Genomic DNA, 23,381 nt, shown 5'->3' with positions numbered 1-23,381 from the left:
CCGCTCATTTTCTGAAACAATAGACGTTACTTAAAATTAAGTTGTCATTCTGGTGTTGTCAAGTTGTTAATGTTAATTAATACTTTAAAAAATTACATATTAATGTAGGAAACCCATTCTTATAAACACAAAAAAAACGCAGAATTAATATTTTTATTGGCGTAATTTCATTGACACTTGGTCTATGATTGTTTGATTAGTGTAAAAAAACGTGTGCAAATTATCAAAACATGAACCGGTTTGCAGTAGGTGGCAGTAGATTAAACTAGTTCTCGTAAGATGCCGAATTTTTGACATCTATTTAAAAAAATAATAATTTGCGACCGATTTCGTAAAGGAATTTATCGAAATTCTGCAAAAAAAGATAGAGAAACATGACCCAATATCATAAATATTTGGGTGATCATTGAAAACCATAATTTTATACACTATATTTATTACTTATTTAAGTCATAGGAGTATGAATACGAATAGGTATAGGTAACTACCCTATGCTACTAGCGCAATAAAACAAATGCGCAATAAAGCGGTGCCAATGACACAAAAAAAATTACCAATAATTCAATAAGATACGTGAGTTGTATGACGACTACTCTCTCACGAAATGTCAGCTTCCTATTAGATCAAATCCTTCAACAGTCCCGATAGTTAATCAGATACGTAATTATTTTCGCGAACGAGGCGCTTCGCCTCAAGTAAACCAGTGTAAGGGTGCTAACACAATTGAAAAATGAACCCCATATGGAAACACACGACATACTAGCGGTTTTATAAACATACTAGCTTTTGCCCGCGACTTCGTCTGCGTGGAGTTAGTAATTTGGGTATTTTTACCCAATCTGCTTTTTAACGATTCCCCATACAAACTTCCACCTCCCTTTTCACCCCCTTAAAGGGAGATTTTTGGGATAAAAACTACCCTATGTCCTTCCCCGGGACTCAAAATATCTCCATACCAAATTTCAACTAAATCGGTTCAGCGGTTATTGATTGCCCATACAAATTTCCACCCCCTCTTTTCACCCCCTTAAGGGGTGAGTTCTGAAATAAAAAGTATCCTATGTCCTTCCCCGGGACTCAAACTATCTTCATACCAAATTTCAACTAAATCGGTTCAGCGGTTTAAGTGTGAAGAGGTAACAGACAGACAGACAGACAGACAGACAGACAGACAGACACAGTTTCGCATTTATAATATTAGTATGGATACTGCGTAGAATGCGTCTTCAGCTTCACGTCACTATACTTCGAATACATACATGTAATTTAAGGGATTTCCACTTGCTACGATCTTGACATAGGTAGGTACCTCTTTCGCTTCCTTCACTTTAATAACATTCCTCGTACACGCTCGCCGGTTTAAGGTATCAATAAATTTCGAAATATAAATGGCATGTACAGAGGGACTACGGGCATTTTTCTCTGTCACTCTAATTACGCCTTCATTAGAGTAAAAGAGAAAGATCCCCTCAATTTGCGAAATTCGGTTTTCGGTAGCCTCTCTGATCGGGTGGAGTGTGCTCGTATTTCGGGATGGCCATAATAATGTTGATGAACACAAAAATAATATGATTAGATTAGACTAAAGCATCACGAGACGTTTTAATTGTACTTTTTTGTTACGTAGAGTTTGTTTCAATAAAAAGTTCGCGTCAATCGACGCTATATTTTTCGCAGTGACATTAACAACGCAGCGCAAATATTACGCTGCAAATCCGAAATGTCGCTTGCTCCTACGAATGTTATTGCTTATGTTATGTTTAAGGGTTCGGCCATAGAACAGGTTAGGCGGGTGTCGCTGTCCTAGGAAGCGATGAAAATTGTGAAAGGATTGCTAAGGCCCGGTTACACGGTGCCGTGAGGCTGGCCACGATGACGAATATCGTATATTGCTATGTTTAATGCACGTGTGCCATCAATTTCAGCCTCCGGAAGATAAATAGTCAATCCTTGATAAACGTTAAAGCATTAGATAATATTTTCAATTGTAAATGTAGTCGTGCAAAACGAAATTATGAAATCATCCACAGTTTTAATACATTCTGAAACTACGAATAATGTTTTCATCGCACCCGCTCGCGAAGGTTTTCTTTATTCTTTAAAAATAATCGGCTAAGTTGCATGTTATGCTCTAGAATGTTTTAATTTATTGCCATCTAATTGATGCCAAAAATTTTCGTTTGATGCATCAATTAATTAATGCAATTAATTGATGCAATTAATTTATGCAATTAATTGATGCATCAGCCTTGCGTTGCCTTGCATTTGATAATTTGTGAATCAACTTGCATTTAAATGTAGGTACCTACGCCATGCCATTTAGTCTTTTGTCTGTGTAACTAGAGCTTAAACGTGCAGACGTACGGTCTCATGCCTAGTAAATGAGTTAGAAAATAACATTGCTAGTTTACTTACTCGTAGTATGATATTATAACTCGATTTTAAGGTTACGAATACCTTGCATACACATATAACATATATATATATATATATATATATATATAGCTCTAGAGCTTTGGATTTCGATTAAAATTACAATGTGGATTTTTACGAAGACGTACCCACAATAAACCTTGCTACATAAATATATTTCATAAAATTTATTTTTGTGGTAACCTAGATATTATTATTCATAAATGAATAACGTAACAGTTATTAGAATATCTAAAATTTTATGAAAACTCGAACTTTGATGACCTTGTACTTTGCATAAATCCTTGATGATCCATTGTAAATCTACTAACATAAATTTAAATGGGGATCTTTATCAGAACAACAAGTAGGTATTATTGTAGCACGAAAGTAAAATCAATTAGTGTATTCAGTGTGTGTAAAAATATGGGTGTTTTTAACCTTCGTGAAGTTTATGCATAATATCGATGAATTTTACGCATATTGCGGTTTAGGTCGATATGTTTCATATAAGTCTTCTTTTGAATATTTTTGTTTTTATCGTATCAATGTTTTGAAAATAAGTAAATTATTCATAATATAAACATAAACAAATAATACTCTCTTCGCCAGACTCGCGAAGTAATTCAATCTGCAGTACCTACGTGAGTAGTATATGTAAACATTAATTTACATAAGGAAATGAAGAAGTCATGCAATAAAGAGAAAAGTAACACGACATATATAAAAACTACGGAACCCTAAAAACCGGCCAAGTGCGAGTCGGACTCGCGCACGGAGGGTTCCGCACCATCAACAAAAAAGCGGCCAAGTGCGAGTCGGACTCGCCCATGAAGGGTTCCGTATTTAGGCGATTTATGACGTATTAAAAATAAAACTACTTACTAGATCTCGTTCAAACCAATTTTCGGTGGAAGTTTACATGGTAATGTACATCGTATATTTTTTTTAGTTTTATCATTCTCTTATTTTAGAAGTTACAGGGGGGGGACACACATTTTACCACTTTGGAAGTGTCTCTCGCGCAAACTATTCAGTTTAGAAAAAAATGATATTAGAAACCTCAATATCATTTTTGAAGACCTATCCATAGATACCCCATACGTATGGGTTTGATGATGAAAAATATTTTTGAATTTCAGTTCGAAGTATGGGGAACCCCAAAAAATTATTGTTTTTTTTCTATTTTTGTGTGAAAATCTTAATGCGGTTCACAGAATACATCTACTTACCAAGTTTCAACAGTATAGTTCTTATAGTTTCGGAGAAAAGTGGCTGTGACATACGGACGGACAGACACTCAAACTCAAACTGAAACTCAAAAAATTTTTTTTTCATCAAACCCATACGTGGATCTATGGATAGGTCTTCAAAAATGATATTGAGGTTTCTAATATCATTTTTTTTCTAAACTGAATAGTTTGCGCGAGAGACACTTCCAAAGTGGTAAAATGTGTGTCCCCCCCCCCCTGTAACTTCTAAAATAAGAGAATGATAAAACTAAAAAAAATATATGATGTACATTACCATGTAAACTTCCACCGAAAATTGGTTTGAACGAGATCTAGTAAGTAGTTTTTTTTTTATACGTCTTAAATCGCCTAAATACGGAACCCTTCATGGGCGAGTCCGACTCGCACTTGGCCGCTTTTTTAGGGTTCCGTAGCCAAATGGCAAAAAACGGAACCCTTATAGATTCGTCATGTCTGTCTGTCTGTCCGTCTGTCCGTCTGTCTGTCCGTCCGTATGTCACAGCCACTTTTCTCCGAAACTATAAGAACTATACTGTTGAAACTTGGTAAGTAGATGTATTCTGTGAACCGCATTAAGATTCTCACACAAAAATAGAAAAAAACAATACATTTTTGGGGTTCCCCGTACTTCGAAATGAAACTCAAAAAAATTTTTTTCATTAAACCCATACGTGTGGGGTATCTATGGATAGGTCTTCAAAAATGATATTGAGGTTTCTAATATCATTTTTTTCTAAACTGAATAGTTTGCGCGAGAGACACTTCCAAAGTGGTAAAATGTGTGTCCCCCCCCCTGTAACTTCTAAAATAAGAGAATGATAAAACTAAAAAAAATATATGATGTACATTACCATGTAAACTTCCACCGAAAATTGGTTTGAACGAGATCTAGTAAGTAGTTTTTTTTTTATACGTCATAAATCGCCTAAATACGGAACCCTTCATGGGCGAGTCCGACTCGCACTTGGCCGCTTTTTTTTGCTTTTGTTTTGCTCTATTTTTTATTGATGGTGCGGAACCCTCCGTGCGCGAGTCTGACTCGCACTTGGCCGGTTTTTTTTAGTATTTGTTGTTATAGCGGCAACAGAAATACATCATCTGTGAAAATTTCAACTGTCTAGCTATCACGGTTCGTGAGATACAGCCTGGTGACAGACGGACGGACGGACGGACGGACAGCGGATTCTTAGTAATAGGGTCCCGTTTTTACCCTTTGGGTACGGAACCCTAAACAATACATCAATGATGGACTAGGAAATAATGGCGCCTGGTCAAATGCAGGACGGGTCTATTGCATTAACATTAAACTAAACATAAAAAATATAAAAAACCGGGATTTTGACCTTTATTAAGTTAAGCGGTAAAGCTTTTAGATAACAGTGGAAATTCTAAAATTAATAATTCAAGGTTAAATTTAACATAGGTACCTACTTCTTTAAAGTAACCATAAGGTTTGCAAAACTCGGTAATTTTAGACTGAATAAGTAGTTGCATTTCAGGACCTTTCTCAATTGCCTAAATCAGCCATACTCTAAGTGTGTTCCGCGACACCCCTGCAGGGGTTCCGCAAGAATTTAGAACACTATGCTTTAGTCACCTCGAAAAATGTTAATATGCCGCCACCGTATTGTAGGGTTCCATCAAGTATTTCGCTTTCCAAAAGGGTACCGTCAAAAAAAAAGATTGAGAACCGCTGGCCTAAATTATTGAATTTCGATGTAAACTGTTATAAGTTTCTTACAAATATGTACTTAATATAAATCCTTAAATGGTAAGCATTTAAGGAGTCTTCTTTGACGTGACGTGTATTTATGTTTTTTCCCAGAAGTGAAGCTTGCCGATCCCAAGTCTGCCTCGATATTGAATCGGGACTTATCTCAAATCGTGAATTAATACTGGCGACCGGCCAAGTCACTTCACGTAACTTGTACTTAACCAGTAGTTGAGCGACTCTTGGGCTGTCTGCACGCACCCAAACCCAACGAACAATAAAAAAAATGTAGTGATGTGACCCCGATCGTAATGAAAAATCGTTTCAGCGTAAAAGTGTTGTGAATGTGATAGTGCTGTGAAAAATAAATGAACGTTCGCGGTATGAAACTGTTTTGTTGTGACAGCTTGATAAGCATTTTATCTTTTTTAATTAATATATACGCAATATCAAAAGCAAATACGAGTACAAAAAATATAAATAGGGGTTTTTTTTAATGCCACCGTGTTTGGAGAATGATTTAGCTTGATGGAAGTTATCTGAGAAGCGATCTGTGTCTGTCCGTCACGCTAATTGCTTCTATATAAGCTTATCGTTGTTATAATTATCGAATCATAATCAGAACCCATTAGCTTTTGTCGCTAATAACACTGACTGAAAGTAAGATGATTTTGATAAAATTATATTTTCATCTCTTACGTGTTACATTAAGTAAATATATAGGTTCATGATTGACCTCACATGACTGACCTAAATATTTCGCAAGACTATGCGAAATAATATTGATATCTAAATCTATATATTACACATTTTTGCTTTTTAGAACACCGTTTGTAAAGCTTATTTGTTAGTACGCACTATATACAACTTTGACATATTCAAAACTTATTAGATGCAATGTAGATCAAATAAATTTTATATCAGCTCTATAAAGAATCAAGGAAAATATACACAGGCTCTGGACATGTAAAACAAACGTTCGAAACATAAGAAAATATGAAAGGTTAAATAAATAACGTTTACAATTCCGTTACAATAATAACTTACATAAAACCAAAAATATTATGAAACACATTATTTTTCGATACATTCTTTAATTTTCGCACATATTATTATAATTCTATTGCTTCTATGCCATAATATATATACATATTTCAAATTCGAAAGTAATTTTATAGTTTTTCTAAAACAAAATGTTTAACTCATCTATTCTATACAGAGTACTTCAAAGAAGTGACGTCACATATAAACATGCAAAACAGAGTGGTGTTTAGTTTAGACACAGATCATATAATAATCATGAGGCATGTACGGGTCTGGTGACCACATGTTTCAATGTTTATTGACATTTTAGCATCTCGATCATAACCATTATTTATGATCTTTTGTAGATTTTTTTCAGAAGTTATTGAAAACATCAATAAAGCTACTGAAAGAACTTGCTCTAATCGTTTTTATTTTTACTAATGGTTCTTGTCAAAGAAATTTTCATCTCCGAAATGTCCACTTGTGACATGAGTTAAAGATTTTTTCTTCTTAAGAAGCTTTTAGGTGAAATAAGTCGACAATGTGAATGTGACACTCCTACAAGTTAGGCTAGTTGGAGGTTTATTATTCAATTCTATTACGAGTATTTATTATTATTGTATAATTATGAGTTACAATTAGGTAAGTCTTTATATAACGTAGCCATACAAATGGATGTTTTATAAAATGTTATGGTAAGATAAAGGTGCTAATTCTACGGTAGTAGGAAAATCTTATTTGTGCTTACAATTATACGTTCCCCTGTAAGTTAAAATGACTACCTATGTCCTTTTCTACAATAACAAATGATAATAAAGGTATGTATAGCAAGCCAACTTAAAACTACTTTAAAGAACCTGGGTTTAAAAATATAATGCCTATGATTATCCAGTATCTAACGTAACAGTGTCTATTCTCATTATTAACATGATCCTGAATAATTACCTAGACTTGAATAAAACATATTTAAATAATGCGTGAGGAAATTCAGGAAGTGAACTTTAATAGAAGAAAAAAAAAACATTATTTTGTAGTTTGTTCTTAGTTTTGAAACACTCAAGGCCAGAAAATTGTTTATATTTCACACTGAGATAGCATAACCTATTTTGCCAGGGAATTCCCAAGGTAGCGTGAAATACAGCTTGATAATCTGTGTAAGTACCTAAAAGAAAAAACGCTTTTCACGTGCGCGTATGTGACTTTTCAGAGTTTTATTGGCTAAAAAGCAGCCAACTATTTACAATAAAAATATGTGAGACTAAAGTACGTATGTACCATAAGCTCTTGTTACACTCGCTCTATATAAGGGGTACCACCCATAAACACGTAATTTCTTGAATTAATAATTTTCACAAACAACATTATTGTATTAATCCACTTTGGTGTAGGTAATCTTTGTGTGCTATTCAATAAAATGGGTGTGTTCTCAGCGGTAGATAGCAGTCGCTGTGGCCGAAAACGGCTAAGAGATGATGATGATGATGAAAATGGGTGGGTAGTGTAACCCGAGTTTACGGTACCATATTATCAAGTGCGGGTTGTCCTAAACAAATTATATAGGTACTTTAAAAGCCCTCAAGACCGACGCCGATAGTGATGACTAATAACTACTTACGAATATCTAAATTTAAGTTGTGATGATTGCACTTAAAAACCTAAACGGTGAATGAACTTGCCATACGATAAATATCCAAGTATCGATATAAATATAATTATAGTAAATATGGAATAATTTATATAAATTACGCTATAAAAATATTTTATTTGATATTACAATCTTGCGAATAGGTAACATAACGCAATTTAGGAGTTATTATGCTAGATTATACCTTGAATTGAACCCGGAATACCACTCACTAGTAAAACTGTAAACAATCCCGCTAAAAAAAATATAACAAAACAATACGCTAATGTTACTTTAACGGTTAATAATCGCACTTAGCGCAGTGATATAAATGTCTCTTTATATGATCATCATCATCCTGGCGTCAATCCCGGCTGTGCCCCCGCGCGGCTGTGGGCGCGAGGACCCGAGGTCCGCCTTCCGACTCCTTCTCTCTATAAATGTCTCTTTATATGCTAAAACATATTTGATTATCGTCTGCTAGATTGGAATGTTTTTTGCTATGGGCCAAAGTGCGTGATATTTTAAATTCAGTTCGTAATAAGCAAAAAATATTACAATAAGTACTACGATTTGGTGTTGGTCCGGTATGGTAGACGTGCGATTAGACAACGTCGCAACTTATTTTTTTTCGTGCTGTTACAACTGTTTTATATCGCATATATTTTTTAGATACTCACATAATTTCAACGTTATTAGTAGCGAATTTAAACTGTCAATGACTTGTACTTACTTATTTCATTTTCATATTTAAGATTTAGGTTGATTACAATATCGTTATTAATATAAATAACTTATTTGTTTTCAGAATTATTTAAAAAGAATACGCGGAAAATATAGGTAAGCTTTTTTTTGGTTGACAATATGTTAACTCATCGTTGATATATCAATTGCCCTAAAAATATTCAGTTTCCCATGCGTACCTAAGATATCTTTATGATAAAAAATGCGAAATAGAATTGCTCATATATCTCAGAATTCTTAGCTATATTTATAAAATATCATAGATGTGACACAACATTTAGAACATTCTAGATGCTTATTTCATAATCACTGTAGTATTTACAGTGCCTTTTATTTATTACAAAATACTGTATCTTATGAGTGGCCTTAAATTTGTGAAACTATAATCTATGCACTATTAAAATAAATTATTACTAAATAAAATTAGCTTAGTAGAAGTTATTGGCCCAACTCAAACCATGTGGCTACACAAAAAGCTAAAGTCTAAAAGAAACCTCCTCTTTTAAAAATCTTGGTTTAAATAAAATGTAGAAATGTTATTTTTAACCGAGAGGAAGTTGCAAGAATGAGGACATTAATGTTAAAATTAAATACGCGAAACACGTCGCGGAACGGAAGTTTTTGTTATGTTATCATAATGATGCCATTAAAGCTATGTTATGTTTTCAACAAAATGTGACTTGAGAGCTTGGGAACATAAAATAATTTCAGATTTGCATATTGCGTTTCAAGAACTTTAGTGAATTAATTTAACGTTAGTTGTGTCTTCAGGTTTTAAATTAATATTCGATATATTATAACATACTTGTGTTGAGTGTGTTGTGTTGCCATGATACACCGAATCAGACCGAAAATGATGAAAAATATTTTATTTTAAATCTATCCAACTTAAGCAGAATATTATGAAACACTGGCTACTTTTCACATAGTTTCCCTTTTAAAAACTGTATCGTACTGCCGCTTGTGAATAAGTATAATAATTTGAAGTTGTTTAAATGACCAATCGTAATGATGTCATAACGAGATTATCAATAAAGCTTTCAAGAAGAATGCCAATAGATTTTTTGCCGACACGACCTTAAGATGTATTAAGCAATCACAATATAGCTGAGATCAATATTAAAATTAATATAATCCATTTGAAGTTGACAAAAACATACAGGAAAAGTTGATATAGACAGACAGGACAGAGGACAGGTGACGAATGTACTTAGATTTGTAAAATAAGATACGATTTTGATTGAAAAGTCAATAACATCACTCTAGCCTTGTTTTGCTGTGCGAGTGTGACGCTCTGCTATTGAAATCAAATCGGTGTCGTATTAAACAATCTGAATATGTTCTTAGTCTAATCAGTAACGCAAACATGAATGAGGTAAAGTAAAAAAACTACTAGAGAGGTATTTTATCACGTCAAATATTAGCTCTTTGTAGAATGGAAATGAATACCCCAGTTCTACTGCTCCGATTTTTTAATTTTCATACGTTCTTTTCGCTTTGATAGACAGATGGATAGTACCCAATTGTTTTCGAAAAAATGCTTGTTACTGAGTGAATTTAATGTTAGTCTAGAATAGGTCTCATCCTAATCCTAAGATTAAGTAGGCAACAACGATTAATTTATATTTACAGAATTTAATTTTTAATTTTAGATATAAATATTTGGTTAAATTTTTACAGAATTATCAAACATTACAATTACATAATGCTTAGTGTTTAGTTTTAACTGGATCGACCATGTTTTGAAATAACAGTCCCTTAATCTATAACTTTAACCAATCCAAGTGTTTAAAGACTGTGTTCGAAATTATCGACAATTAAGCTCCATAGTACGAGTGTCGCCGACGATATGTCTCGTCCGACCAAGTCGGCGCTTTGAGACTGCGACAAAGCAATCTCATTATATCGAACAAGCGCGTTGCATTGAGAAGGCGTGTATGCGTTTATATCCATTCATTGTGTTACCGTTCCGCTCGATTAAATATGTAGCTTGAGAGTCGTCGCATATTTCAAGTTTAAAGTATTCTTTTTAAATCTTAAAATTTATGGTATTTTAGGATATTTTTATGAATCTATTTTATAGAAGGTAGCAATGTGAGCAAAATACTTATTTCTATTCGATTTTTGATTAATGCTTCAAAATCTTAACAGATACGGTGCCATCAGGTTATTTAATGTCACAAGGTGCTGAGGTACTAGCAACTAGTTAGACTACGTTACAAAAAGGTGTTATTAAAAAAGTTCGACTGGATCATAAAGTAGACAGTAGACGGAGCGGCGCAAAAAGCGATTGAGCGTACGAATCGAACTTGTGCGTGAAAGTGCTGCCAGCGTTTTGCCGCACGAACTTGGCATAATCGAGGATCACGCTTTACATCCAATACAGGGATAAGTTCGCCTTGGTCGTATTTAATTCACTCTGTAACTGTGTTTCTCGTGTTTTTATTTCTATCTCCAATAAAGTATATACATACATACTTTACTATTTCACTTGTGGCGAAAGCTCCGTTTAGTACATATTTATAAATATCCGTCTGGCAATGCAGTGCTCAGCGCGAAGGATTAGACCCCAAGAGGTATAACAACTGTACATTATCGGAGGCCAGGGTATACTAGTCTGCTAGTGCTGTATCAATTCTGGATATCGCTGACGGAAAGCAAGTTTTTGTATTTATTCCACAAACAGCGACTTTGGTCTTTTTGCACTTTGCGTTGAGCCTGTTTTTGCTGCCCCTATTGAATGGCCGGAAAAATATTGGTTTTTGTGACACATTGTCTGTTGCCCATCTTGATGATAATGTGAAAGAATTGTAAATGTTGTATGGGTTTCAAAAAGTAAAACTTAAGTTTATTTTTATTTTTCAAGATGTATTATTTTTGTAGTTCGAGTACATCATTAAGATAATACTTAGTTATTAGATAGGTTAAAGTTAAGATATAGACGAGTGACGTCATAATCGCGGCAGTAAAGCTTCCGTCACACAGGCGCGTTTTCCGGGCGGGGCGTGAGCGTTTTATGTGTAAAAGCGGCGCGAACCCGCTCACGCCCCGCCCTGAAAACACGCCTGTGTGACGGAACATTAATGCGGCAGCGAATGTCGCACATTTTATCAAAAAAATAGACAGATACCTACAGCGGCGGCAACAACGACACCAGTAATGCAGCTACAGTTTACATCCGAACGTCACCTTTAATGGCATAAAACAACGCCAGAAAAAGACCATTAACATATAAACTGTCAATCTCTACCCAAATATTTAGTACACAAATTCATTATCTCGAAAGTGAGCAGAAAACCTTTAAAACGCCGCAATTGGTTTTTGTAACGACCCCTTTACATTCCAAGTGTTCATTTGCCGGGATAATTTTAATTGGGTGTCTTTAATTTTGGTATTCGATTTTTAAACGCGTTTTTGGGCATTAAACGGGCCGGAATGGGCCATTAATGTCACTATAATTTCTTCGAATATAAGTGAAAAGCATACAAAAAACTTTTTATGTTGTGCAAATAGGTATAAGGCGAGGAGTACAGATTTTTAAAATTTGACAAGAACTTTAGTGATTCCGCTCGATAGATAGATTATTCATAAAACGTAGCAACCTTTTAGAAACGAACTTTGTCTCTTTTTAATAAACAAAAATGTCCAAATGACGGATACAGAGAAACAATTATCAACGGTTTGTGACAAACTTTTATGAATAACGCCAAATATTATACGAATAAGCCATTAGATACGACTCGAAAACGTGTAATATTATTTAAAATGTTTTGTAGTGTCTTAGTGGTGCGGAACTCTTTCATACACGCGCATGATCCGCACTAGACTGGTTTCAAAAATCTGAATAAGCGTGCCTCAAGCTACCGTTGGGTCCTTTATTATTATTCCCTTATGTATCTTTATTTACATTAAATACTTTAAAAAATTAAACAACCATTTATAATTCCTGATTACGGTTACGAACGGTTTTAAAAATAAAGTAGCATCTTTAAAAAAAGTGATCCTTATTTACGTAATACATGTGTATTATCATTTAAGTGGGAATAGTTCAAACACACCGCCATTTTTATGACCAAAGATTCAAAACACTTAAAGTAGTAAGTACCAAAAAAACTTGTGAATCATCGAGGAAGTACATTAATAGTTGCCAAATGTGCGAAATTCTTGGTTTATGCAATCTGTCAGTTGAGCAATAAATAAAGTAATTGGAAAGGAAATAATAAAGACTCTAACAATCTCTTTACAGCGAGTCGCGTGCTATCGTTGTTTTGATATTGCTATAAATTTTCGTCGGTTAAAAATAAGAAAATGTTTTGTTACTATATACCTACACAAAAATGTATGTGTCATATGGTGTTCCCAAACTCTACCAGGCACAGGGACTTCCTGATTCATAGGTTACTACCGACTATTTAGGCTAAGAGGTCGTCTTTAAGCCTCTAAGCCCCACTTGCACAGTCCCACTAACTCGGGGTTAAGCGGTTAAACTGTTAACCCAGTGTCAAACGGTTCTGGTAACCATGGTAACTCCATTGTTTAACCGGGTACCCCGGGTTAGTGGAATAGACTTTTGAAATGTATCTCGACTTTGCTCGAAAGCTCGCGATTTTGAATAAGATTGACAGTTTTTACATTATATTTGTCTTAGAGCGTAACGGACACTCCGCCATAAATTTTCCTCATGGAAATATAGTCATTTGGCGGCGTAATACAAAGAGTGGCATGGGATGCCAATGCCATCCTGTCGCAGCCATGTGAAGGCAGATCTTTACTTATATGCAAAACGAGGTAAATCTGTGACAGCCTGTTTGGATTTGGATAAGGCAACTTAACGCTGGGAAATTTACTTGTTTGCAGCACAAATATTCAAGTTACATTATTTAAAAAAATTGTTTAAGCTGTACCTACATTTTTGTATGTAATCAGGTATCATAATCAGATCAATTATTTAAAACTGGACTTTTATTTTAAGCAATAAAGCTCAATGTTCTAATCTTGTACGGGCTGAAATACGAGGATCTCACAGTTACATTCTAACTTTATATCACTCAAATATAATTCAATAAAGCTACATCTTGATGAAATCGCTAATAAAATGAACTCTAGTACTGGTGAATAAAACTCAAAATATCATGACCAAATATATTTAGATGCGAGGTCTGCAAGGTAACTTTACAATTTCTATTCGAATTTTAGACAATAGGGATGATGACACATGTTGAATTTTATAACAAAATCTAGTAAAATAGATAGCAAACGAGCAATTTATCACAATAATGTGGATATTAAAATAAAATATTGAAAAATTACAAAATTACAGGACCTGAAAGTTTCAAAATTTAAGTTTTTTTTAACCTCCAAAAACGATAAAAGTAAGGGTACCATTCGATTCCTTACATTTAACCAAAAAAAATATTGTATAGCAACTATATACATAAACGCAATATTTCACCGACAAAAACGCAATTTTCTTGTTTTGTCCATACTACAAGATGGGCGATGACGTCACGGCCTCTGGCCGTTTTGTATAGGGCGTTTCGCGAGTGAAGTGCGACTGTCGGACTTTGACTACAATTTCTGACTTTTGTGTTACTTTAATGCAATGGGTCCCATATAGACATTTAATCCTAAAAACAAACCCGATCGATTGATACCATAAAAAAAAATTAGTCATGTAGCCTATTAACGCTACAAGCTCACTGACGAGCAATTTCGGAACTAAAGTTTTTCAATAGAAAGGAGGATGGGTCAATTATACATAGTGCTGCGACATTTTGGACTAGTCATTGTGTTTTCACTTTTGCCGGCACTCCCGGAGTGCAACCCGTTGTTTTTTTAAATTAGAAAAACTAAGTCAAACACTATAGTAATAATGCGCCATTAATATCAATTAAGGATAAACCCAGACATCCTTTTTCCTATTCTGTTGCACTCCACTTAAAATGCCTGACATTTGTATTAGCAATTACCACAGGGGAAAAAAAGATTTCCTCCCAAGGTTTCCAAGTAACAGACTTAATACTAAACGTCAAGCATCCGTCAGGAATTCCGTCTTTTAGCCGATTCCTCGATCTCCCACGGAGTTAGTCGGTTTAAAAAAGTCAAAAGGAGCAGCGAAAAAGTAAACTAACCCATAATTAAAGTAAGATAAGCATCGATCAAGATACTAAGGTGGATATAGAGATAAATTCTTCGCTATAATATATTATATTAAGCTGTAAATGTAAAATTGGCCAAGGAACGTAGTGGTAATACGGTTGATTGCATTCCCTGCGCTGACGACTGTGTATGATGTGGTTAATGTCACATACATTAACTTAGTTAGGAAGTGGATACATATGTATGGATGAGAAGTCAATTTTACGGCACAGATCAAATCTGTCACAAGGTTTTTAACAGGAGGCCTATTCTAGATTAAACATTTGATCTGGATTTGGTATGGATATGATCTGTTAAAGTGGTAATGGGGACATTTTTGTACAATTAGGAACGTTACTTTTGACACTGACGGATCGTATCCACATCAGATCCAGGTCTAATTCATAACCTGTTATTACAATCAGCATACGCTTCCTGGTCTATGCTACGGAATGATCGACTTTTCGATGGTTAGTAGGTAGGTAGGTAGTGTTCTATGAGCGGCATATTGCCACTTTCGTCGGTAAAGATTCCACTTGCATTCTCATACCTATTAAGGTTTTAATTTAGTCGGTGTCTAATTTCCCAAATAATCGACTTTAAAAATAATTGTTTTGATTACCAAACATAACACTTTTACTTAATATAAAAAAAACGAGTGCGAGTCGGACTCGCGCACGGAGGGTTCCGCACCATCAACAAAAAATAGAGCAAAACAAGCAAAAAAAACGGTCACCCATCCAAGTACTGACCCCGCCCGACGTTGCTTAACTTCGATCAAAAATCACGTTTGATGTATGGGAGCCCCACTTAAATCTTTATTTTATTCTGTTTTTAGTGTTTGTTGTTATAGCGGCAACAGAAATACATCATCTGTGAAAATTTCAACTGTCTAGCTATCACGGTTCGTGAGATACAGCATGGTGACAGACGGACGGACGGACGGACGGACGGACGGACGGACGGACGGACGGACAGCGGAGTCTTAGTAATAGGGTCCCGTTTTTACCCTTTGGGTACGGAACCCTAAAAAACTGTAATCCAAGAACCAAGTTTATATGTATGCTATATGATCATAAAATGGTAATACAACAAGCTTTTTTATGAAAATGTTTGTGTAAAATATTCTTGTTGATAAAATCTAATTAAAAAACTCGTTTTGATACATTTTTTTACACCAACGTAGTATAAAGATGTCGTATAAGTAATTTCGTCTTTATTTGAAAAAGTTTACATTCTCATCTTGATAACCCTAAAATATGAACAATTTCACAGAACCTTACCCAAACACGTTAAACACAAGGCGGAAAAAGTGGCCATGAGTTGCAACATGTAGCAAATTTTAAAAAACTTTGTTTATTTGATACAGTGCAGATTATTAGTTACAACTACCTACCTATTTTTCAAATAGCCCGGGTTCAAATAGCCCTACGCAATGTTACTAAAATAGGGTTCCCGAGTATTTCTGACAAACCTACTTCATGGAACCCCGACTTTGTATCTGTGACTATAAAAATATAATGTAATGCACATGCCCAAATGCATTATAAAAACAAATAGCCCAATTAAAGTGACCATTTATAAACTATTAAATACTCGACTTAAATCAATCCAAGTAGGTATTTCAAATAAAGCAATCACTCGCCGTCCAATATGGCAACAATAAAATGAAAAATTAGCCAAACATGTACACTGGTAAATACCTCGGATAAGGGACAAGACAAATTGTAAGGATTAATGGAGTTAAATGAATAGTAAGTGGTCAAAGGCGGGTCCAACTAGCAGCCAATACGTTTATTAATTTACGCGTCTAGTTGAAGGCGAACACAGTTTGGTAACCTAAAGTGTAATTTAGATACGGCTGAGTACGAAATATTGGCTAGTAAGAAGACAAATGGTATCTATTATCAATAGACCGAGATTTTAACATAGATAATGTGAAGTAGAATGTCTCCGATTGGCTATTTTACTCGTACTACTCTACCTATTTATTGTAATTACTGAAATACCGTAAAACGGGGTGAGTGGGTTTCGCGGGGAGATGTGGGTTATAAATGAGGAGAGAAGGTTTGAGAGGGGGGTGAGAAGGGATTTTAAGGCTACTGCTACAAAAATAATGTATTCCAATTTAAAATGGAGCTATAGTGATACGCATAAGTAATAAAAAAAAATCGATCCAACAATCTTCCAAAATCACCTTTGTATGAAAACCCCTCTCACCCCAAATACGAGGCACTACGGGGTGAGGTGGGTTTTCCTCTTTATCGTCAAAGTTATGAAATGGAACTACCCAAAATAAAATAAAAACTAAAATACAAACGTCCGGAACACTTATTATATACACCATTCAGTTTTCATATGTAAAAATAAAATGTTATCGAGGTTTGAATTTCAGTTTTGACCCTACTCACCGGACTCACCCCATTTTACGGTAGCTATTTCAACATGCAGAATTGGACCGAACGCACAAGCAACATCTATAGAATAAGGATGAAAACTAAGAGCAAAAGAGACCGAGATCTATTAGGTCAAAAACTACAGATTGACACACTGTATGACTAAATAAACACTCTGAAAATAAAGAGTTCATAGATGTACATGCAATTTCGTATAACAATGCGTAGCCGGCCTAAATAAGTTTCTTTAAACAAAGTAATTTTTTATTAGTGGTTATTTTTCTTTCTTTTTAGTTTAATTACCGGTTCGGTAAACATTATAGTAAATGTTATATAAACAGTACCTACGTAATCTTTTGTACCTTCATATGATCGCTATTTTTCCTTGAAGTACAAAAAATTATAACGACAGTTGTACGTATAATAACACAACCAGTTTTTATTGCATGTCAACATTATAGAAGTATTTTTTATCTGAGCAGCCAATAAAACTTGCGAAAATTGCGTACCTACCAGCCATGTGCCCGCGCACCGACCGCCATATTAAATCATAACCGCGAGCCTGCGCTTGCGATGATTATCTACAGTATGAAGCCATAAATCCATACTGATAGTTATCTCTGTCAATCTTGAATTAAAGCACACTAGAAGAAATGTTTGTTAGATGACCATTTATACTCTGCCAAGCCAACTTAACTAGTAGGAAAAGGCGTGAAATTCAAAATTTGTATGCGAGATTGGCGCCTTTTGCTAAGTACTCCATAGTTATCTTTTATTTACTTATATATATTGTGCAAAGAAACCTCCATGTTTATAAAAAAAAAACATTTCTACATCTCTGGCTGTGTTGCTAGTTTACAAAAAAATAGAATAAGTATGCTTTTCTTATGCCACCCAGTACAAGTGATAAGTGTACGCATGAAAGACTGCCTGTTTTAACAGTTCTGCTTATCTGGGTGCATCTGATCTTTAAACACATCGCTCACGGTTGGCGAACGAGATCCGAATGCCACTGATAACGTCGTATCTGACATTGTACACCACGGCTCCAGTTCAATTATTTGCTCGCGTAGTTTGTTTTTCTGTCCGTGTACTTGTAGCACCCGTGTCAGAATATGTTATAAAGAATAAAAAAACGGCCAAGTGCGAGTCGGACTCGCGCTAATGGTTCCGTACCATTACGCAAAAAACGCCAAAAAATCACGTTTGTTGTATGGGAGCCCCATTTAAATATTTATTTTATTTGGTTTTTAGTATTTGTTGTTACAGCGGCAACAGAAATACATCATTTGTGAACATTACAATTGTCTAGCCACCACGGTTCATGAGTTACAGCCTGGTGACAGACAGACGGACAGACAGACAGACAGAGCGGAGTCTTAGTAATAAGGTCCCGTTTTTACCCTTTGAGTACGGAACCCTAAAATGGCAAAAAGCATCTCGGGTCATGCTGAATGTAGGGTTACGTTGCCGTTATTCACCGATCACCTCAACCGCTACGAGAAACAAAACTCCGGAAAGTAGCAGACATGTTAGGCAGATACAAAAAAGTGAGGGAATCGTGTCATTATAAACGTGATTATTTTCATAGATAGGTAATTGACAATAATGATGGCATTTCCATTCTTTGTCGTTGCAAATACTATGCAGGATAGTTGCAGGGTTAGCTTGTGCCGTCTCTATGCTCGACTACTAATAAACGCTATTAAAGCTGAGTATTTTCAGTAGGTAATTAATTACCTGTTTTGGAACCTTATTCTATAGTAATAGAGACAGTTTTTAAAATTGAAATTGGATTGCATTTTAATTCAAATGATCAAAGGCGATTGCTTTTTGTCAGAAATCGATCAACAATTTCATACATTTTTGCAAATAGTAAGTAATTACATACTTCGGATACTTTAGTCAGCGGGGTAACACCGTAACACATTTGTAAATGTCGAAGTCGCTACAAAAGCGTTTCTGGTCTTTTAATGATGCAAATTTCTTTTTATTTTTGGGTACCGTTGTGAATGTACATGAGAACTTACTTAACAGTAACAAAACTGCCTCAAAAAGGTGTGAAATAAATTGAACGACTTACTAAATATGGAGGCGTTTATGTGGGTGTATTTTATTTAAACAATCAAAATCGCTTTCAACTACACGATTGAACAAGCATATTAAGCTTGTTTAAATACGCTTATTGAATGCTTGTTTAATTAGTTTGAATTGAATGTTTGAAGCGACAGTAAATCTAATCTATCTAATACCTTTAAACGAGCAATTCTTGTTTATTTATATATTTATTTATTTATTTATATATATATTCCGGGGATCTCGGAAACGGCTCTAATGATTTCGATGAAATTTGCTATATGGGGGTTTTCGGGGGCGAACAATCGATCTAGCTAGGTCTTATCTCTGGGAAAACGCGCATTTTCGAGTTTTTATATGTTCTCCGAGCGAAGCTCGGTCACCCAGATATTAAATAATAAATTGAGAAAAGATGATGCCACATGGTTTATTTGGTTTATTTATTATGTGTCTATTGTAATTTATTGTTTAAATAATCGGCTTGGCGCCTTGCTCAGAAGTTGTTGTTGTATTATAAAATCAAGATATGTACATGTATATTATATGTATACTATACATGTACATACATATAGTAGGGATAGAGTAGATATACTCTTCCTTACCTTAAGTTAATACCTGTGTTTGTGGTGGTATAATATATGGACGGTGGTGTACAGCGAGATTTTTCAAATATTTTTCGCCACGTGTGTGAATACTGTATCCCTTGACACAAAAAAATTAAAGTAAAATCCATGATCTAAAATTGTACGGCACCCATTGTACATTTTCACCAGTGCACGAATATTTTACCTTTCAAAATATGATGAATGCCGACCACATTCGATATTAATTGGCTTGCATTTGTTAGCCCGGATACCAGACGCCGGTAACGCCCTGGGGCCGCGTGGTGGTTTCGTTATGGTAATATTTTCATCAATATTCGGACATTATCTTTGACGTGATATAAACTTGAGACATTTCTTCACAACATTGATAAAATTAGGCATTAAAATAGTGTGGCGCTAGATTACCTTAATTTAATTAACATGAATTGCAAATGAGCGAAGAATCATCATCATCCTCGCGTTTGTCCCGGCATTTCGCCACGGCTCATGGGAGCCTGGGGTCCGCTTGGCAAATAATCCCAGGAATTGGCGTAGGCACTAGTTTTTACGAAGGCGACTGCCATCTGACCTTCCAACCCAGAGGGTAAACTAGGCCTTATTGGGATTAGTCCGGTTTCCTCACGATGTTTTCCTTCACCGAAAGCGACTGGTAAATATCAAATGATATTTCGTACATAAGTTCCGAAAAACTCATTAGTACGAGCCGGGGTTTGAACCCGCGACCTCCGGATTGTAAGTCGCACGCTCTTACCGCTAGGCCACCAGCGCCTTTTGCAAATGAGCGAAGAATGACTGATTTAAATGCATCGTTAGGAACAATGTTCTCGCGTAGAAAATGTTTTTACATTTGAATACCCCTATCATATTTCAGTGTTTATGCTACGAGTATAAAAATAAGTAATAAGATATACGATTAGGTTTAATTGATTGTAATTAAAATAAATTAAAAAGTTATTGTATCAAATTAACGTAATAAAACATCATAAATATACCTAATCTTTATTATAATTCATAAAATGGCATAACATAACAGAAAACATAAAAATAAGAAAACTGTAAAACTCCATTTGTTTAAGAAATATCCTAATAATTTATGTTTTGACGCTTAAAAAGAGGAGTCCGCTTCGGCAGATATGCAAAGATTACTGATATAACTTCTCATTCAAGTAGACTTTCAAAAATAAGACTTTAAATTTTGTGTTATATGGCACTGGAACGTTTTACAGCTGACCATTTATTTTGTTTATGATCATTTTGCGGAAATATGTGTCAATTTTGTTAAAAAAATACAACTTTACCAGTTGTAAATAAGGAGCTTTTGGCTTAATAATGCAGTTGGAAATAGTCCTTGTCAATGTCCAACAAAGTTGCCTTTCCTTTGAAGGCGGCGATAAAATAAATAGTATTATTACTATCGTAATCCAGTTGTTAATGCGACTTAAATGTCAATATCGTTGTTTAACTTTACGATTGAATTGAACTTTAACTTCTTTAAGGTTTCGTCTTGCACAAGAAATTTAAATATTAAATTTTATGTGATAATTACTTTCAGATATAAAGGTTTTATGCCTTTTTAAACTGCGGAGTTATGGTAGGTCAAAAGTCAGATCTTTTGAGGTTTAAAGAAAATTTATAGCTCTTGATGTTTTAATCGGAAATGTTCGTCTTTGTAGTAGGTAGTATATGTAAGTAACTATGTATAATAGGGTTGAAACGATTAAGAACCTATATAGCTAAAAACATACAAAAGTAGCCTAAAAACAATGAGAACTTTACAGATGATATTATATAAAATTGAGCTTTAGCAACCTTATAAACAAAAAATTTACCGGTTCATTGTCCGAATTTTGGCGCCTCAATCGGAAGAAAGCCATATTGATAATGGATCCAATTTACTTTAAAGTATTCTTCTCGCAGAGGTCATTTCCTTGCGCTCTTATCTTGGGGATACTGATTCGAGTTCAATAAATAAACACTCCTTCAGATTTATTACACTATAGGTATTATAAAACGTATAGAAATAATTACTAATTTTATTTCGACCAAGGCGTGGGTCGTGGGTGGGCTTATCCTAACGAACTATGGTTTTTCATACATTAGAACAGTAATTTAACAACACCGTATGTTATTTAAATACTTACTAAAATAGGTAACCACTTTATTATTAGTCTGTTAAAAGTTATATTATAAAAGTTATTATTTTGCGACACGCAAGGTTGACAAACCTATGTGACATGCCTATCGAGCCTACCTATAATCCGCATGCCTTTTTTGTCTGGGTATTTAGCAAGTTAATCAATAAAAAAAGTTAAGTAGTTAAATATTTATTTATGGTAAGAAATAAGTAGATACCTCTAGCTTGATCCTCTTAATCGTATTGTGTGATTGACAAGCTTTGTGACAAGTGACAGCGTCTACTTAGGGTAACATTCTATTTCTGACCGCAGCTGCACTACTGGTACTGAACGCGCCGCTGTTACTGTCAATTTCCATAGTAAAATGAACAGTAGTGCAGCTGCGGTTGGAAATGGACTGTCACCTTTATAGTATCGTGCGATTTACTACATACTCTCCACTTTCTTACGCTTATAAATAAAGAGAGACGGATAGTTTCTCGAGCCGTAATATACCTTAGTTCTGTACAGGGGTAATATTTCACGTGGTTTAATGACAGTTCGAGACATGGCGATCACGATCATAATTTTGTGACTACAGTGACGATGTAATCGCGAACTGTAGGGTTACGCTACTTACTCCTAAAGCATTTAAGCTGTTTTGGTGTATTAACTACGTTCTTCTTCTATTGATTAATAAATAATGTTGTTTAAGACCTTTCTATCTACTTTCCATCCATTCCTATGCCTTTAGTAACTAATTATTACGTATATGACGAATCAAAATAATTTGATACTTCTGAAAAACCATTAACCGGCATAACGGCATTATAAAACCAGTGCGTAATTAAGCCTTTAAGAATCCCTCACGGTAAACATAAAAGGGATTAATGGAACCGATACAATCTTCACCACATTTGTCGGCATCTTTGCTTAATTAATTTGCACGCATCCCTTACGGAGCGTGTCAAATCGCAAATGTACCTTTAAGTCCTTATTAAATGAGTGTTTGCTTGAATTTCAACCTAAACGCATACTAATAAAAGGTGATTTTTGAAAAATAATATGTAGTGTTTCGGGAGCTTGTGAAAGTAAGCAGTTGTTATAAGAAATCCAGACGCAATACTTTCAGCAAACTTTAAATTTAATTCTCTTTTTGTTTCTTTAAGGAAAGTTCGATTAAAATATACGTTGAAGGCATTTACGAATTTAAAAGGTAGCTACACGAACGGACAGCGGACGGATTTTTGCTTCATTTTAGAATCATTTTCCATTTGTATAA

The 23,381-nt window shown here is 34.8% G+C and overlaps 1 protein-coding gene and 1 long non-coding RNA gene across 2 annotated transcripts in view; one reads left to right on the top strand and one right to left on the bottom strand.

The window, feature by feature from the left end:
• Positions 1–23,381, top strand: part of LOC134653414 (inositol-trisphosphate 3-kinase A) — a 179,770-nt gene that overhangs the window by 60,501 nt on the left and 95,888 nt on the right. The gene's annotated exons all lie outside the window — the stretch shown is intronic.
• The window catches only part of LOC134653453 (uncharacterized), a 180,580-nt gene continuing 160,946 nt past the window's right edge, over positions 3,748–23,381 (bottom strand). The window contains exons 2-3 of the long non-coding RNA XR_010097255.1: positions 4,294–4,590; positions 3,748–4,003 (exon numbers count right to left, since the gene is read on the bottom strand). This is a non-coding gene — a long non-coding RNA (uncharacterized LOC134653453). The remainder of the gene's footprint in view (positions 4,004–4,293; positions 4,591–23,381) is intronic.

Source organism: Cydia amplana, chromosome 13, assembly GCF_948474715.1.
Source record: "Cydia amplana chromosome 13, ilCydAmpl1.1, whole genome shotgun sequence".
Taxonomy (NCBI): domain Eukaryota; kingdom Metazoa; phylum Arthropoda; class Insecta; order Lepidoptera; family Tortricidae; genus Cydia; species Cydia amplana.
Note: the sequence above shows the minus strand (reverse complement) of the source record. Positions and strands in the feature narration are given on the sequence as shown.